The sequence below is a fragment of the Bubalus bubalis genome, chromosome 9 (assembly GCF_019923935.1).
Source record: "Bubalus bubalis isolate 160015118507 breed Murrah chromosome 9, NDDB_SH_1, whole genome shotgun sequence".
NCBI classification, from domain to species: domain Eukaryota; kingdom Metazoa; phylum Chordata; class Mammalia; order Artiodactyla; family Bovidae; genus Bubalus; species Bubalus bubalis.
The window spans coordinates 103,603,843-103,622,636 of record NC_059165.1 but is presented as its reverse complement, the minus strand read 5'-3'; the positions used below and the strand labels follow the sequence as shown (position 1 = coordinate 103,622,636).

At 51.8% G+C, this 18,794-nt stretch overlaps 1 long non-coding RNA gene across 1 annotated transcript in view; it reads left to right on the top strand.

The window, feature by feature from the left end:
• The window catches only part of LOC112587002, a 43,502-nt gene extending 33,025 nt beyond the window's left edge, over positions 1-10,477 (top strand). Inside the window, exon 3 of the long non-coding RNA XR_006553558.2 lies at positions 10,336-10,477. This is a non-coding gene — a long non-coding RNA (uncharacterized LOC112587002). The remainder of the gene's footprint in view (positions 1-10,335) is intronic.
• The last annotated feature ends 8,317 nt before the right edge of the window (positions 10,478-18,794 follow it).

Here is an 18,794-nt window from a genome sequence, read left to right as displayed (position 1 = left end):
GATCAAACCAGTCAATCCTCAAGGAAATCAGTCCTGAATATTCACTGGAAGGACTGATGATGAAGCTGAAACTCCAAGATTTTGGCCACCTGATGCGAACAGATGACTTATTTGAAAAGACCCTGATGCTGGAAAAGATTGAAGGCAGGAGGAGAAGGGGACAACAGAGGATGCGATGGTTGGATGGCATCACCGAATCGAAGGACATGAGTTTGAGCAGGCTCTGGGAGTTGGTGATGGACAGGGAAGCCTGGCGTGCTGCAGTCCATGGAGTCGCAAAGAGTCAGATACAACTGAGCGACTGAACTGAACTGATATATATATATATACATATATTTTTTCTTTTTTACGGTTGGTTTGTTTGAATCCTGTTCCAAGCCAATGTGCGTTAGGTTGGAATGTCTCTTTAACGTATAGTTTTTCCTCTCTCCTTTCATTTTCCCCTTTGCTTTCTATTCGTTGAGGAGCCGGGGTCGCCTCTAGATTTTGCCACTGGCATCCGTGTATGTCATTCACCTGGTTGTGGCTCGGTGTGGATTTTCCAGCATGGTTAGCCCCCTTGAGACACAGGACAGGTCCCGGGGCTCTGTGCCATCTGAGGGACCCCGCAACGTCACGTCCTGTCCTCACAGCCTCCAGTGACCACCCACCGGAGCCCCAGCCTCTGAGTGGGCTGCATTTGAGGCCGGACAGCTGTCCCTCTAAAGCCGGGATTCCCCCTGGGACTGGGGTTAGGACAGCAAGGTGAATCCCACCCCTGCTGGGTCAGACTCGTCTTTATTTAGAAAGGGAATACTTTGTTCATCATGGATATTTTTGCACTCATTTGATTTTCAAAAAGATTGCATTACATATTATTGATGTCTAAGATGGAGATATTCTTAGAGCACTCTTGGCCCCCCACCTCCCTCCTCTGGACCCCTTTGACTTTGATCCTCATCTGCATGGGATAATAGTAATAATATCTTCCCTCCTACCACCGTGGGGTTGGAGTGAGGTTGGAAGGAACCCACAGGCAGGAGAGTGTTTTTAGCCCCCTCCCTCCCCCAGGACAAGGTGGTCCTGGAAGGGAAGTGGTTCAAACAGGGAAACTGAGAAAGAAGAAGGTCACCTGGTTGCTGGGCAGAGGGGTAGGGGAGAGAGGACCCGGTCACCTTCCTGCCCTCCCTGACTCTGTTGCTTCACCTATAGTTTGAGATGGCAGCCCCATTCTTCTGCTTCCCTCTCTGTCTACAGACTTCAGACTTCCAAAAACTGACCTCCCCTGGTTCTCTGAGTTTCCTGAACACCTACTACGTGCTGAGCTCAGCCCCACCCCTGTCCCAGGGCCACAGCAGTGAATAGGACAGGTCGAGTCCTGCCTGATGGTCCTGACATTCCAAGGGGATCACGTCTGATGATTTGATGACAGGTCATGACAGAGACAGGGAATTGCATAAACAGGGTGTTGGGGGGGGTATGGGAGCTATTTAGTAGCTAGGGGACCCAAGGGGGCCCTCTCTGAGGAGGTGACATTTAAGCTGAGGCCTGAAGGAGGTGAAGGAATGCATTGTGTGAGAATCTGGGGGAAGGTGCTTTGGACAGAGGGAATGGCATGTGCAAAGATCCTGGGGTAGAGAACAAGCTGGGCTTTTGAAGAGCCTGTGGCCCAGGCAGGGAGGGAGCAGGGCTGGAGAGCTGGGCGGAGGTGTGCCAGAAGCTTCAGGAAACCAGGAGATCGGTTTGGGGATAAACATTCGAATCAGGCTTTCAGATGTAATTTCTCATAGCATCTGCTTTTCTGGGGCCATTTGGCTATGTAGTGCCTCTGAAGCCCTCCGCCTACCCTCGCATCCCCATCTGCCTGCCTCTCATCTTGGAGTTGTGCATTGGAAAGTAGAATCATCGCCCCTGGCTTTGCAACGAGTTATGAATACTGCACTTAGTTAAAGCTTAGTTTCCAGTGGTTATGTACGGATGTGCGAATGATGACCATAAATATGACCATAAAAAAGGCTGAGCGCCAAAGAATTGATGCTTTCAAACTGTGGTGCTGGAGAAGACTCTTGAGAGTCCCTTGGACTGCAAGGAGATCAAACCACTCAATCCTAAAGGAAATCAACCCTGAATATTCTTTGGAAGGACTCATGCTAAAGCTGAAGCTCCAGTACTTTGGCCACCTCATGCGAGGAGCCGACTCATTGGAGAAGACCCTGATGTGGGGGCGGGGGCGGTGCGACAGAGGATGAGACGATTAGAGAGCATCACCGACTCACAAGACATGAACTTGAGCAGACTCTGGGAGATGGTGGAGGACAGGGAAACCTGGTGTGCTGCAGTCTATGGGGTCGCAAAAAGCTGGACACGACTTAGCGACTGAACAACAATAAATGCTCGAGGTGAGGGTAAGGGAAGCAGTGAGCATTTTGCCAGGTCCCTCTAGGTTCCAGGTGCATGTCTGTGTGTGTGGTGGTCGAGGAGGGTGTAGCAACCATGGCAGAGCCCTAGGAACCCCCAACCTGACCCAGGATGAGCAAGAGTATCCTAGAGAGCTTCTCAGAGGCAGTGTCCAAACCGGGGCCTGCCCCCAAGCAGCCGTATGGGGTAGCCGTATGCTGGAGCTCAGGCCCCTGCCTGGAGCTCAGGTTGGCTTTGAGAGGCCCAGTGTTTTTGAATCCTGGCTCTTCCTTCTTTTAGGCCTGGGGCTCAGGACAGTCCCTGAACCACCTGGAGCTCTGTCGCACCCAAAGATCTGGAGGGAAGTGTCCTTTACCATTTTTTTTTCCTTCCAGTTTTGGGACTATCTGAAGGCAGGGGCGAGACCAGGGCAGGTCTTGGGGGATTCCCAGGGTTCTGCTGCTCAAACCTTGCCTCTTGGAGGTGGGAGGTGGGGGTGGAGTGAGGCTGGACCCAACCTGACCCACCTCGAGCAGAGAATTTCTTTGAGGTTTCAGAATGTATTTTGAAACATCTCTGAAGTTTTCGCTCACCCCCTTGACATTTTCTTGTTAACTTTGCTGTAAAACCACATGCAATTTTCTGTTGAATCTGTGCGTACACTTCCCCAGACTCAATCCTCTCATTACTGAGTGAATAGTCACTAAATCCAAGACAGGCCTGGGAGCCGGGACCCTTTGCTGCTGTGCTGCTATCCTACCTGGACACACCTCTGCTGGCAACAAGATACAAAGAAACCACATGGGAGAGGACATCCCCATGTCCAGCGTCCAGCGACTGGAAGTTCTCCTTCCAATCCAGGGGTTGAGGGTTTGATCCCTGGTCAGGGAGCTAAGATCCTAGCTGCCTCCCGGCCCAAACACCAAAACATAGAAACAAGCGATATGGGGCGGATAGAGAGTAGCGTGGAAACATAGACGTTACTGTATGTAAAATAGACGGCCAGTGGGAACTCGCTGCAATGACGTGGGGAGCTCAACCCAGTGCTGTGACTGCCTAGAGGCGTGGGAAGCGGTGGGAGTGGGAAGCGGTGGGAGTGGGAAGCGGTGGGAGTGGGAAGGAGGTTCAGGAGGAAGTGGACATATGGATGTCTATGGCTAGTTCGTGTTGATGAATGGCAGGAATCAACATAATATCGTTCAGTGATTACCCTTCAATTAAAAATAATTTTTTAATGTGAAAGAAAATAAATGATGATAATAAGCCACAACAAGCCCACGAACTAGGTACTGCCATCATCAATTGTACACACGAGAAAATCAAGCTGTGGTCAATCTGTCTCCAAGTTTGGTAAGAGAATGAAATGAGCTTTCTATCTTTCTTATGTTCCTGCTAATTGGGTTGCTCCTGTTCCTAAAGCCAACACTAGAAGATATAGCAATATTTGTTGCTGTTCATTCGCTAAGTCTCTTTGCCACCCCATAGACTGCAGCACACCAGGCTTCCCTGTCCTCCACTATCTCCCGGAGTCTGCTGAAGTTCATGTCCTTTGAGTCGGTGAGGCTCTCTAATCGTCTCATCCTTCATCGCCACTCACCGCCCCCCCTTCTCCTTTTGCCTTCAATCTTTCCCAGATCAGGGTCTTCTCCAATGAGTCGGCTCCTTGCATCAGGTGGCCAAAGTACTGGAGCTTCAGCTTTAGCGTCAGTCCTTCCAAAGAATATTCAGGGTTGATTTCCTTCAGGATTGACTGGTTCGTTCTCCTTGTAGTCCAAGGGACTCTCAAGAGTCTCCTCCAGCACCACAGTTTGAAAGCATCAATTCTTTGGTGCTCAGCCTTCTTTATGGTCCGGCTCTCACATCCACACATGACTACTGGAAAGTGTTAGTCGCTCAGTTGTGTCTGACTCTTCGTGACCCCATGGACTGCAGCCCACCAGGTTCCTCTGTCCATGGGATTCTCCAGGTAAGAACTGGAGTGAGTTGCCATTCCCTTCCCCAGGGGATATCTCCCCAACCCAGGGACTGAACCCAAGTCTCCCATATTGCAAGCAGATTCCTTTACCATCTAAGCCACCAGAGGAACTGGTAAACAGCCACAGAAAAGAATTCTAGGCGTTGAGGTCCTTGCTCTTAGGGGGAAAGGGGGGCTTATTCATGCCTGAGGCTGGAAGGAGGCAGGAGGGCATCTTCCATGAGGTGAGAAAGGTCAGAGGGAACAGCCAGTGCAAAGGCCCCGTGCTCCTCACAGCCATCCTGCATGGTTGGCGATTAAAAAAAAATTTTTTTTATTTATTTTTTGAAAAAAAAATTATTTTTTGGCTGTGCTGGGTCTTGCTATTTCAAATCCTTAAAGATGATGCTGTGAAAGTGCTGCACTCAATATGCCAGCAAATTTGGAAAACTCAGCAGTGGCCACAGGACTGGAAAAGGTCAGTTTTCATTCCAATCCCAAAGAAAGGCAATGCCAAAGAATGCTCAAACTACCGCACAATTGCACTCATCTCACACACTAGTAAAGTAATGCTCAAAATTCTCCAAGCCAGGCTTCAGCAGTATGTGAACCATGAACTTCCAGATGTTCAAGCTGGTTTTAGAAAAGGCAGAGGAACCAGAGATCAAATTGCCAAAATCTGATGGAGCATCAAAAAAACAAGAGAGTTCCAGAAAAACATCTATTTCTGCTTTATTGACTATGCCAAAGCCTTTGACTGTGTGGATAGTAGTTTCCATAAACTGTGTGGATCACAGTTTCCATAAACTGTGGAAAATTCTGAAAGAGATGGGAATACCAGACCACCTGACCTGCCTCTTGAGAAACCTATATGCAGGTCAGGAAGCAACAGTTGGAACTGGACATGGAACAACAGACTGGTTCCAAATAGGAAAAGGAGTACGTCAAGGCTGTATATTGTCACCCTGATTATTTAACTTCTATGCAGAGCACATCATGAGAAACGCTGGGCTGAAAGAAGCACAGGCTGGAATCAAGATTGCCGGGAGAAATATCAATAACCTCAGATATGCAGATGACACCACCCTTATGGCAGAAAGTGAAGAGGAACTAAAGAGCCTCTTGATGAAAGTGAAAGTGGAGAGTGAAAAAGTTGGCTTAAAGCTCAACATTCACAAAACAAAGATCATGGCATCTGGTCCCATTACTTCATGGGAAATAGATGGGGGAACAGTGGAAACAGTGTCAGACTATATTTTTTGGGGCTCCAAAATCACTGCAGATGGTGAGTGCAGCCATGAAATTAAAAGACGCTTACTCCTCGGAAGGAAAGTTATGACCAACCTAGATAGCATATTCAAAAGCAGAGACATTACTTTGCCAACAAAGGTTGGTCTAGTCAAGGCTATGGTTTTTCCAGTGGTCGTGTATGGATGTGAGAGTTGGACTGTGAAGAAAGCTGAGCGCCGAAGAATTGATGCTTTTGAACTGTGGTGTTGGAGAAGACTCTTGAGAGTCCCTTGGACTGCAAGGAGATCCAACCAGTCCATTCCAAAGGAGATCAGTCCTGGGTGTTCTTTGGAAGGAATGATGCTAAAGCTGAAACTCCAGTACTTTGGCCACCTCATGCAAAGAGTTGACTCATTGGAAAAGACTCTGATGCTGGGAGGGATTGGGGGCAGGAGGAGAAGGGGACGACAGAGGATGAGATGGCTGGATGGCATCACTGACTCGATGGACATGAGTCTGAGTGAACTCCAGGAGTTGGTGATGGACAGGGAGGCCTGGCGTGCTGCGATTCATGGGGTCGCAAAGAGTCAGACATGACTGAGCGACTGAACTGAACTGGGTCTTCATTGCTGCATGGGCTTTTCTCTTGTTGTGGCAAGCAGGGGTATTCTCTAGTTGTGGTACCTGGGTTTCTCACTGCAGTGGCTTCTCTTGTTAGGGAGCACCGGCTCTAGCACGCAGGCTTCAGGAGTTGTGGCTCAAGCGCTCAGTAGTTGCGGATACCGGGCTCTAGAGTGCAGGCTGAATTTTTACGGCACACTGGTTTGGTTGCTCCCCACGCAGGTGGCATGTGGGATCTTCCCTGTCCAAGGATCAAGCCTGCGTCTCCTGCACTGGCAGGCTGATTCTTTACCACTGAGCCACTAGGGAAGTCCAATGGTTGGCAATTTGAACCCCATTGCTCAGGTGAAAAAACTGAGGCTCAGCTACCCCAGAGAAGCCCCCCCGGGGGGTTTGTGGCAAAGCCGTCTCTGACTTTGGACACTTGTTTCTCGGAAGAGTGTCGGGACTAGGCCTTCCTCTCAACTTGTCCCCAGTTCATTCTGGGAGATCTTACCAAGATGTCAAATGAGGGGTTGCAGGTGGGGGGCGAGGTGAAGGAGGGCTTTGGCATGTCAGGGCCAGGAGAAGCCAAACACCTGTGAGCAGACAGACAGACAGGCGGGTGGCAGCCGGCAGAGGAAGTGGCTTAGCAGGTAGACAGGTAACAAATGCATGGAAACCCCAGGCTGGCCCGGCGTTGTGGGCGGGCGGGGGGCCCGGTGCCTGCTGCCACATCTGAAGGGCAGCCCCTGGCACCTCCCCCGCTGAGGAGAGGCAGGAACAGCTGTGGCGACTGGGGTTCCCAGTGGAGGCTCACGTAGTCCCGGCTTGGGTGTCAGGGCACTCATGAGCTCTGTCCTTCAGCATCCCTCGAAACATCTCTTATCAGGAGGTTCGCCACTGCCTCCTGCATTTTCCAGCTCCAAGAAAGAAAAGGCCTCCTCTGTTTTTTACATTGTTTGTTTTATTTTTGGCTGCGCTTGGTCTTTGTTGCTTTTGTGTGGGCTTTTCTCCAGCTGCAGAGTGGGGGCTCCTGTCTAGTTGCGATGCTCAGGCTTCTCACTGCGGTAGCTCCTCTTGCTGTGGAGCACAGGCTCTAGGCCCGCGGGCTTCAGTGCTTGCGGCTCCCAGGCTCTGTAGTTGAGGCACACTGATTTAGCTGTCCCGAGGCATGTGGAATCTTCCCGGACCGAGGGTTGAACCCACGTCTCCTGCTTTGGCAGGTGGATTCTTATTCACTGCACCACCCGGGAAGTTCCCCTCCTTTGTTTTTAAGTTTTATTGAGATATAAATGCACATACCCTATAATTCGCCCATTTGAAGTATCTTATGCAATGGTTTCTAGTGTATTCACAGAGCCGTGCATCTATCACCACGGTCCATTTTCCAACATTTTCATCACCTCAGGAAGTAACCCTGTACCCTTCAGCTGTGTGCATGCTCAGTTGCGTCCAACTCTTTGAGACCCCCATGGACTGTAGCCCTCCAGGCTCCTCTGTCCATGGGATTTTCCAGGCAAGAATACTGGAGTGGGTTGCCATTTCCTCCTCCAGGGGATCTTCCTGACCCAGGGATCGAACCCACATCTCCTACATTGCAGGCAGATTCTTCACCGCTTAGCCACTGGGAAAGCCCTACTCTTTAGCTATCATCTCCCTACTGCTCCAGTCGCCTCCCCCGACCCTAAGCAACCACTAATCTGCTTTCCAGCCATGCAGATTTTCCAATTCTTTCTTTCTTCCTTGCCTTTATTTATCTGGCTGCACTGGGTCTTGGTTGCACCATGAGGGATCTTTGGCTGCAGCGCATGTATTCTCTAGGTGTGGCTCGCAGGCTCCAGAGCTTCCTTGCTCAGCAGTTGCCAGTTAATTGCCAGCAATTAAGGGCTTAATTGCTCCCTGGCACATGGGATCTTACTTCCCCAACCAAAGCCTGAACCCACATCTCCTGCTTTGCAAGGCGGATCCTTAACCACTGGACTACCAGGGAAGTCCCTGAAGCTTCCATTTCTTGACGGCGTCACTGGTTCAGCTCCCTCCAGCCTGTCCCTGCTTGGCACGTCTCCCTCTAGCCCATGTCAAGTGGTGTCGCTTTATCTTCACATCACCCGCATGGGGTGAGTGCTACCACTGTGCCCAATTCACAGATGAGAAAACCAAGGCTCAGAGACTGCAAGCTCTGGGTCCTGTTACAGAGCGGGGGCTGGGATTTGAACCTTCACCTCCCCAGCTTTAGCTCTGCAAAGTCCCCACTGCCCTTGAGATAAGGCCCAGCCTATTAACTTCAATTTGTCAAGTGGTCCTCCCCTCTAAGCCTTTGCCCATGTGGGTCCTTTTCCCTGGAGCATCCTCCCCACTTTCTGCAACTAACCCTCACTCTTTTCCCCAAGACCCCTTCCAGCATCCCTTCCCCCAGGAAACCCTCTGGAGGCCCTGGTATAGCCGTTCCCTGCCCCCTCCCCAGCCTGAGCCCTTGGCTGTGAGACCAGCAGGCATCCGGCTGAAAATCTGAAAAATAAGTCCTGTAAACAAGTCACTGGCAGCATTAAAGGCTCTCATGGGCCGGAATCGCGATGGGGGGCCCTGATAACCCAGCTGTTTTGTGCTAGCTGCCCTGTGATGACATGGGCCAACTCTTCTCAGAAGTACGCATATGGAGAGGCCCCCAAACCGCCCTCCCCCACCCGGCGCTGATAGCAGATAACAGCGCCCGAGCTGTGGTTTTCGCAGCAGTCAGACTTGTGGTGCTAGGTCGACCGAGCCGAATGAGATCAAAACAGTATCTGGGCCCAGCCGTGGTCAGGAGTGAAGGGCCGCGCGTGGGGCACTCGGGGATACGAGGGGGAGGCAAGGGGGCCCCCAGTGCCTGATGAAAGCCGTGGGTTGATATTATGCACAGTGGGGCTTTTTCCATCCATTTCACACTGAAGAAATTGAGGTCCGGGACTTCCCTGGTCAGGCCTGGTGGTTAAGAATCCACCCGCAAATGCAGGGGAAATGGGTTCTATCCCTGAAGATTCCACATGCCGCAGGGCAACTAAGCCCACGCGCCGAAATTATTAAGCCCATTCTCCAGAGTCCACAAGCCACAACTACTGAAGCCAGCGCAAAGAGACCCTGTGCTCTGCAACAAGAGAAGCCATTGCAGTGAGGAGCTTGTGCATAGCAATGAAGAATAGCTCCGCTTGCTGCAACTAGAGAAAGTCTGCACGCAGCAATGAAGACCTAGTGTGGTCAAAACTAAATAAATAAGTAAAAATAAAGTTATTAACAACAAAAGAGAAATTGAGGCCTGGTTGGTCCACAAGCCACATTCCTTGGGTCTATCTTGGCCAAGTGGGCATCCAGATGGGTCTCAAACACTCTTGGTTCATAGACAGGGTTCAGGAGTAGTGGAATGAGCTGCCATCAGGCCCAGAGCTCTCCAGGGGGACTGTGGATTGTCTTAGGGGTTGGCAGGAAGTGCCAGTAGCTTAGGAGACTATGTCTAGAATGGTGGCTTCTTTTCTGTCACATGGTCATGTCTCTGGAAAGGGGCACTTCAGTCTTCCTGGGTTCAGGTTTGAGGATGGCAGTTGCCAGCCAAGGACTCGGGACCTGGAGAGGCTGACTCAGCTGAACCCTGCTGGAAACAGAGCCTTGACTCCAGAATGCATCCATGCTATTCCACACAGTTTCACACTGTTTCAGCTTTCTCAGGAAAACAGGCTCAAATTCCCTGCACCCTGGGGCCTCCAAGGATAGGCCTGAAAGCCCCCAAGCTCCAAAGGCAGGGCTGGGTCTACAGTACATCCACCCATTTTGAGCAAATATTTTCAGAACAACCAGAGCATGCCAGGCCCTGTCCCAGGTATATCCACAGGCACGTTTGGGAAAAAATTCAGACCCTGTGATCTGATCCCTAATGTCCTCTGACCCCATCTTCTCTCATTCCTAACACACTAGCCTCTCTCCTGTGCTGTGATCACACTGGGTTCAGTCTGCCTCTGGGCTTTGCATTAGCTGTTCCTTCTGCCAAGAATGCTGTTCCCATGGATCACTCCCTCTGGTTCTCTCCCTCACTTCCTGAAGGTCTGAGCTCAAACAAGGAGGCCTTCCTTGACCTTCTCAGCAGAAATAACCTCCCTAGTCCCACCCACCTCCTTGCCCTGATTCGTTTTTCTGTATTACAGAGATTTTTTCCTGATGTTATGTTCCTAAAGGAAATCGACCCTGAATATTCACTGGAAGGACTAATGCTGAAGCTGAAGCTCCAATCTTTGGCCACCTGATGTGAACAGTCGACTCATTGGAAAAGACCCTGATGCTGGGAAAGATTGAAAGCAGGAGGAGAAGAGGGTGACAAAGGATGAGATGGTTGGATGGCATCACCGACTCAATGCACATGAATTTGAGCAAACTCTGGGAGATAGTGAAGGAGAAGGAAGACTGGTGTGCTGCAGTCCATGGGGTTGCAAAGAGTTGGACATGACTTGGTGACTGAACAACAATGTTGAAGTCGTGTTGCTTGTTATACATTTTTTTTTCCTCCATGGCCAGGAATCTTGGCTTTCTTGCTCGCTGTGGTACCCCAGCCGGGCATGCAGCAACTGCATAGTAAATAGCTGTGAACAAGTCTGGGGGAGAACGCATATATGTGTATGTATGACCGAGTCCCTTCCCTGTTCACTCGAAACTCTCACACCATTGTTTGTTCATTGGCTATACCCCAATACAAAATAAAAAGTAAAAAATAAAATAAAATAAATCGCTGTGAATAGATGGATCAAGTCAAGCGGAGGTGTGAGGTGGGGCTGATTTGGGTTTGGGGAGGTCTGTGGGGGACCTCTCTGACCTGACATTGGAAAGGAGGCTTGAAGAGTTTGCTCCTGGGGAAGTGGGCCCAGGTGTGACCCAGGACAGGCACAGAGCCCCCCGGGAACCACCAGGCGAAGGGGTCGCCGGAGTCCCCAGGCTTTGCTCAGGCCCCGAGTTCTGAGATTATCTCTTTCTCTGTTCCCTACCCTTGTCCATGGGATCTGAGGGTTGATGTGTGTTCATGTCCGGCTAACTCTTTAAATAAACTTTTTATTTTGGAATAATTTCATGCTTCCCGGCAAGTCACACAGGAAGTACAGGGAGCCCTGCAGCCCTCCCCTCACCCTCCTCTATCAACATTTGACATTTTCACAGTATCTTTGCCAAATTGAAGGGACGTTAATGTTTACATTACTATTAATGAAATGTCACAATTTATTTGAACATCACCAGCTTTTCCACTGGCATCCAGCTTTGGTTCCGGGATCCCACACTGCATTTAGTCACTGCACTGTTTTAAAAATATGGACACTGGGGCTTCCCTGGTGGTCCAGTGGTTGGGAACCCGCCTGCCAATACAGGGGACATGGGTTCGATTCCTGGTCTGGGAAGATCCCACATGCCGCGGGACAACTAAGCCTGTGAGTCACAACTACTGAGCCTGTACACCTAGAGCTTGTCCCCCGCAAAAAGAGAAGCCACCACAATGAGAATCCCACATACCCCAGTCCTGCTCACTGCCACTAGAGAAAGCCCTTTTGCAGCAACAAAGACCCAGCCCAGACAAAAATAAATTAAAAAAAAATTAAATAAAGGAATTTTCTTTTCTCCTTTCAAGTAAATAAATAAAATTAAAATATGGATTCCATGTATTGGAAAGGCTTCCCTGGTGGCTCAGATGGTGAAGAATCTGCCTGTAATGTAGGAGACCAAGGTTCGATCCCTGGGTCAGGAAGATCCCCTGGAGAGGGGAATGGAAACCCACTCCAGTATTCTTGCTTGGAGAATTCCATGGACAGAGAAGCCTGGCAGGCCACAGCCCACGGGGTCGCAAAGAGTCAGACAAATCTGAGTGACAAACACACACATATATTGGAAACCCAGCTGGGAAGCTGGAGAAGGTTTGAATGAAGGGCTGGGTGGTGTCAGTGGACTTCTGTGAGGCTACCCCTGAGCAGGAGGTCCCTAAGGTCAAAGGCATGCTGCGAGGAAGCCAGGGAAAAATTGAGGCTCCATCTGGGAAAGAACCTGCTAATCCTGGGAGCTGTCAGGGGTGAGGGTCCCCCCAGGCCGCTCTGTGGGTAGTGAGTGCCCTGTCACGGGGGCATGTAAGGAAGTTCTGTTTGGGCTTCTGTTGTTGTTCAGTCATCAGGTCATGTCTGACTCATTGAGACCCCATAGACAGCAGCACATGAGGCTTCCCTGTCCTTCACCATCTCCCGGAATTTTCCCAAGTTCATGTCCACTGCATCAGTGATGACATCCAGCCATCTCATTCTCGGTCACCCTCCTCTCCTTTTGTCTTCAGTCTTTCCCAGCATCAGGGTCTTTTCCAATGAGTCAGCTGTTTGCATCAGGTGGCCCAAGTATTGGAGCGTCAGCTTCAGCATCAGTCCCTTCAATGAGTATTCAGGATCAATTTCCTTTAGGATTGACTGCTTTGATCTCCTTGCCATCTAAGGGTTCCTAGAGGAGATCTTATGGCATGCTCTGGCAAGCACAGGGAGGTTGGATGGGATGAGCAGATGTCCAATTCCCACTTGAGAAGAATTCCCTGGAGCATTTCCATCTTGTTCTCCTTGTGATCCACCCACGTTCCTCTTTGCCTTCAAGTCTGAGGAGCTGAGTTTTCATGTTGGGCAAGCAGGTCCCTCTCTCTGAGCCTCAGTTTCCCCATCTATAAAACAGAGACTTCTCACACACTGGGATGACTATCTTCAAAAAGATGAAAACGATCAAGGGTTGGCAAGGACTTAGAGAAATTGGAACATACAGAGAGTAAATTTTTTTTTTTTTTAAATCTTTGGACTTCCCAGTGCAGGGATCTTAATTCCCCGACCAGGGATTGTACCTGTGCCCCCTGCATTGGGAGTGCCGAGTTGTAACCACTGGACTGCCAGGGAAGTCCCCATACTGCGGATGAGAATGTAAACTGGCTTAGTAGCTTGGAGAAGAATCTGGTCGTTCCGCAGAGTTAAACATCGAGTTGCCATATGACCCAGCAATTCCACTTCTCGGTACAGACCAGGAGAAGTGAAAACACATGTCCCCGCAAACACTTGCGCACACACACGTCCACAGCAGCGATAGTCAGAGTCTCCGAAAAGCACAAACAACTAAATGCCCATTGATAGGTGAGGGGATAAACAGAATGCGGTCCCTCCATACAATAGAATATTATTCACCACACGCGTTTATGCTCACTGACTTCAGTGGTGTCTCTCTGTGACCCCGTGGCCTGCAGCCCACCAGGCTCCTCTGCCCATGGGATTCTCCAGGCAAGACCACTGGAGTGGGTGGCCATGCCCTCCTCCAGGGACTCTTCCCAACCCAGGGATCAAACCCACGTCTCCTGCAGCTCCTGCATCACAGGCGGATTGTTTACTGCCGAGCCATGGGGAAAACCCATTATTCAGCCATAAAAAGGAGTGAAGCTCTGATACATATTACAATGTGGATGAACCTCAAAAATATGATGCTGAGTGGAAGAAGCCAAGCCCCAGATGCCACATATTGTGCAATTCCATTTATAAGAAATATCCAAACAGGCAAATCCGTGGAGACGGAAGGCAGATGTGTGGTTGACAGGGGTTGGGGGTGGGGCCATAAGGAGTGATTGGTAAGGGGGGCAGGAGTTCTCTGTGGGGTGATAATGTTCTGTAATTAGATAAGGGTGATGATTGCATAACACTATGAGTATGCTAAAAAACCACTGGATTGTATACTTTAAAATGGTTAAAATGGTGCATTTTATGTTATGTAAATTTTGTCTCGATTTAAAGAAATCAGAGCTAGCCTCTACGACCATGCCTAAAGCAGGGGGCTGGTGGCGGGGGGCGGCCACAGGTACTGTCCCTTCCCCCTTCTTTTGACTCAGTGACCAGGATAGATTTGGGGTGTCTAATGACACCCCACCCGCCATGCCCAGGTGGCAGCTACTCAGGCTAGAATGGTAAAGGGGGAAGTGGGGCTTTTCGTGGTTCCAGGGCCCCTGGATTTGCATCGGCCACTTTTACATAAAGATCTTTCCAGGCTGTGCCCAGTGGGCCCTGAAGCCGGCCATGGGGTCCTCGGGCTGTGCACAAGGGGTGATGTCGCTAGTTTAGTTGCTAAGTCATGTCCAGCTCTTTTGCGACCCCATGGACTGTAGCCCGCCAGGCTCCTCTGTCCATAGGATTTCCCAGGCAAGAATACTGGAGTGGGTTGCTGTTTCCTTCTCTGAGGTGTCTTCCCAGCCCAGGGATCGAACCCACAGTCTCCTTCATTGGCAGGCTGCTTCTTTACCACTGAGCCACCAGGGAAGCCCTCACTGGAAGCTTCTGCAATACCCAGTGTGACCTGCTGGTTCCTGTTTTGGGGGAATGTTATCACTACTGTCTTCTTAGAAAGAGCTCAAAGTGGGGGAGCCTGCCAACCCCCACCGACTCAGGGCAACACCTTTGTCCTCTCCTTCCCCGGGGTGGGGTTCAGATTGCAGCTCTATCCTGGGGTCAGCAGGGACTCCAGGCCACGGGTTGGGGTGGGGGAAGGTGACAGGGCCCATTTACAGAGCACTTCCTATGTCCCTGGCTTTCTCTGTGCTGTGGGTCATCTCCTGGGACCCCCAAACAATGTGTTAGCCCCAGGCCCACAGTTCAGCTGAGAACATGGGGTTCATAGAGGTGTGATGGCCAGACCAAAGCCAGGCTGGGGTTTGAGGTGCTGGCCTGTTGCCAAACCAAGGCTGATAAAGCCCCTGTTGAGATAAGCTGGGGAGACGGCTTGCCACCGTTTATTCAGGCAACAAATATTTACTGAGTTCCTCCTGGTGCCAGGGTCTGGGGCTGGGAGCCAGAAATTTGATGGGGAGCAAGCCAGAATGGTCTTACTCTCCAGATGACTGATGGCCTATAGCCAGGGGACAGATGAGAGAGAGACAAATGAGCAAGGTGATTCTACAGAGTATGGTGGGGTGGTAGTGGGGTCTGAGAGCTGCAATGAGGGCCTGCTTGGGGGAAACGGGCTGGCGGGGTCTTGATGGTGACCCCCTGACAAGGTACCTGACAAGGCATCTCTTTCGTTGCTCTCTTTCCTGCTTTGGTTTCACCCCCACGGGTCTAGAATTTGCATCATTGGGACATTTCTTCTTTTTAAAACTTCTGCCTCCTGCCTTCTCTTGGTGCAGGCTGAAGTGGGGGGCGGTGCAGCTCCTACCACACAGCCCCCCATGAGCAGAGGAATTCCTCCTCAGCTTCAGGCTTCTCAGAAAAGCCACCTCTGCGGTCCCCGGCTTGTGAAATGACCCCTGGGCTGGCCAGGAAGACCCTGCTGGACTCGCTGCCTACCGAGCGCCCCCTGCACCTGAGGCTGGAAAGGACACCTCCTCGCCAGCCCCATTTTACAGAGGAGACCCCGAGGCCAGCGAGCTCAGACCAGGACTTGAATTCAGGGAGCCTCAGCTCTTGGGCACAGTGAGCCTGCCTACCCTCCACAAGGGCATCAGACTAGAAAGAAAGAGACCCTGGAAGGGTCAAGGAGGCTCACATTGCATCTCCACCAGCAACATGGAGCCAGGTAGCCTGGCCTCACTGGGCCTCAGTATCCCCCTCTGGCACATGGACTGGGGACCACTTCTGCTTGCGGCTTTAGCGGCCTTTGTATGTGTCCACTCCATATCGTCAGCCTCCACTTTAACCTCTTGTTGGCATTGCATTGATTTCAGAGTCATGTCCATGCTCTTGCTGGTAGCTTTGGAGGTTCTACGTGGCCAGTCCCTGCCCCCACCCCAGACCTGGGTCTTTGCCAGATCCTCAAACACATCAGAATCCCCCTGGACCCCAGCACTTGCTCTTCCTGCATCCACCCATGTCTCCAAACCTCATCTAGTTGTTGTCTACTTACCTGTCGGTCTCGGCCTGATGTCAAACTTCTTTCCTTCTTTTTAAATGTTTCGTTCAAGTATAGCATATAGGCATCTACAGCTCAATAACTTTTCCTCAAGTGAACACACCAGTGTAACCAGCATCCAGATTAAGAAACAGAACATTCCCAGCCCTAATCCTTCCTGCCAAACCCTGGTGGGCTCAAAATTTTTGAATTGATGGTTAATGATTACATAACAGCCCTGCTGTCTGTGATGCAGCTGCCAGATAAGCTGCTGGGCCCATGGGTTGCATTAATAGAGCTATAGACTCCAGAACAAGGGAGGTGATTTCTCTCCTCCTTTTGGGTTGATCAGAGCAGGCAGACGGCGGCCCCTGCCACTATGAAATGGGGCACAGAGACAGAGGGTTCAGTGAAGACCACCATGGTATGTGTGCTTGTGTGTGCCCTGGGAGAAGGCATTGGAGGCTTTAATGCATTTAACTTAGAGAAGGACAGGCCCAGGTCCTTGTCACCAGCTTTAGGTGGCTCAATGGCAGAGCAAGGCAGGGCAGGGGCAGAGGGTCCCCTCTGAGCAACGTGTGGATTTCTGGGCTCCTTTAATGGTAGTGAGCATCCTGTTAGGAGAGGGATGGAAGCCTGATTCCCCAGGACACCAAGCTGAGCAGGAGCTCATTACTGCAGGCTGGCCAAGACAGAGGTAGTCTAGCCTCTTACGTCACACCAGGCCTGGCAGAGAGGAGGGCATGGAGGAGGTCTGCAGGAGACGTGTGGCCATTCTGGGACCTTTCTTGGGAGGGAGACAGAAGCCCAGAACCTACCCAAACTCACGGGGCCCAAACTGGCTTTCCAGGCACGGGCCGGCCTTGGGGTGCTGGTTTTGGGTGGAGTTCAGGTCAGGTTATATCTGGCATGGCGGTTCCCTCTCGCCGGCTGCAGCTGCCCGGGGCGGGGGGCCACTGGGCACGCTCCACCACCCGCACAGTCAGGCCGCCGCAGGTGCTGGGCCGGCCGCTTTACATAGCCATGCTTGGCCTCCCCCGCCTGGCTTGCCAGCCTGCCCCCTCGACTCTCACCAGGAAAGGGCCCCGGGGTCTCAGAGCAGGAGCCGACTCTGAGCACCAGTGAGCTCTTGAGTATTTTTATTTCACTTCTGCGTTTCACTTTTACTGGTCGTGGGTGACATGTACATGTTAGTTAGGCTCCAAGCAGTAGCTGCTGCGTCTGGGCTGGTTCCCTTGTGTGTCGATCAGGGGTGGGGATGGGGGCGGGCACACGAACTCGGGTTTGAATTCTGTCCCCGCCATTGGTGGGCTGTGTGGCCTCTGGAGCGATCCTTAGCCCCTCTGAGCCTCCTGAGAGGGGCGTGGGGTGCAGGAGGGGACCTTGGGCCTGGGTTCTGATGCCACCCTGCTTCTGGCCTGCCGTGCAGCCTCAGGCAAGTCCCTTCTCCACTCTGGACCTCAGTTCTCTTCTCTGTAAGATGGGAATAACTGCGACCATGTCCTTGAAATGTTGCTTCTCTGACCCAGCGGTTGTTTGGGGTCTGGTTGGGTGGTTGTCCGGGGGAGGTGAGGAGTCCTGGAGACTTTGAACCAATGGTGTGTCCTTGAACTTGAGAAGCTTGAGCTTGTATGAGGCTAGTTTAAAGTGCAGATTCCTGAGCTCCCCCCTCACCAAAATCACATATATTGACCTCCCCACTTCCAGCCTCTTTGGAAGCAGAGGTGCTGTCTCCTGGGCTGCAGTCCTCATTTTGTCCCCAATAAAATTTAACTAGCAACTCAAAAAATAAAATGCAGATTCCCAGGCACTTCCAGGGGTGTGGAGGGAGCAGGGGAGGGTTGGCCTCAGGTGTCAGCAGATGCCATGTCAGGCCGACAAACTTCAGGAAACGCTCTAGGACCCGTGAGTGTGGTTGGAGTCCGGTGAGTGTTTCCTGAGGGGCTTCCCTGGTGGCTCAGCCAGTGAAGAATCTGCCTGTGACACAGGAGATGCACATTCGATCCCCGGGTCGGGAAGAGCCCCTGGAGGAGGGCATGGCAACCCACTCCAGTACTCTTGCCTGGAGAATCCCATGGACAGAGGGGCCTGGTAGGCTGGAGTCCGTAGGGTAGCAAAGAACTGGACACGACTAAAGCAACGGAGCACGCACTGTTTCCTGGGACAGGACCGGGGAGGGCTATGGGGAGGGCAACACCAAGGCCCGGAGAGGTGAAGCCGTTTGCCCTGGGTCGCTCAGCCAGCCAGTGGCCGCACTGAGATTGAATGGGGCGGGGGAGTCGCACACGGGCCCCGGCCGCTCCAGCGAGCCTGGCGCTCTGGTGCACCCCGCTCTGAGCATCTGGCCCAGGGGCCACAGGGCTGCCGAGGAACGTGAAGCTTCGCGCTTCCCCCGGGAACAACTGGCAGCCCAGTCAGGGTTTATATAGCGGCTCCCAAAATATCAGGCCGTGGATAGGCTGAGGCGGCGGAGGGTGCGGCGGGCCAATGCCGTGGCTTCCTGTCCTGCCAAGATGTTTCCTGCTGATAGCTGGGCCCAGTGGCCTTATCTGTGACCCTGGGGCCACCAGGAGGACACCCCCCCCCAACAAGGGGACAGACTGTTCTAGGCCCCAGGGAAGGGGCTGCAGGGACCCAGGAGGGGGTCAGGGCGAGCAGCCCTCTGAGGGCGGTGGGTAGTTAGGTCCACTCTCAAGTTTTGAGATGGAGTGGAGCCCGACTGCCCCAAGTGGAACTGCAGCTCTGCGGC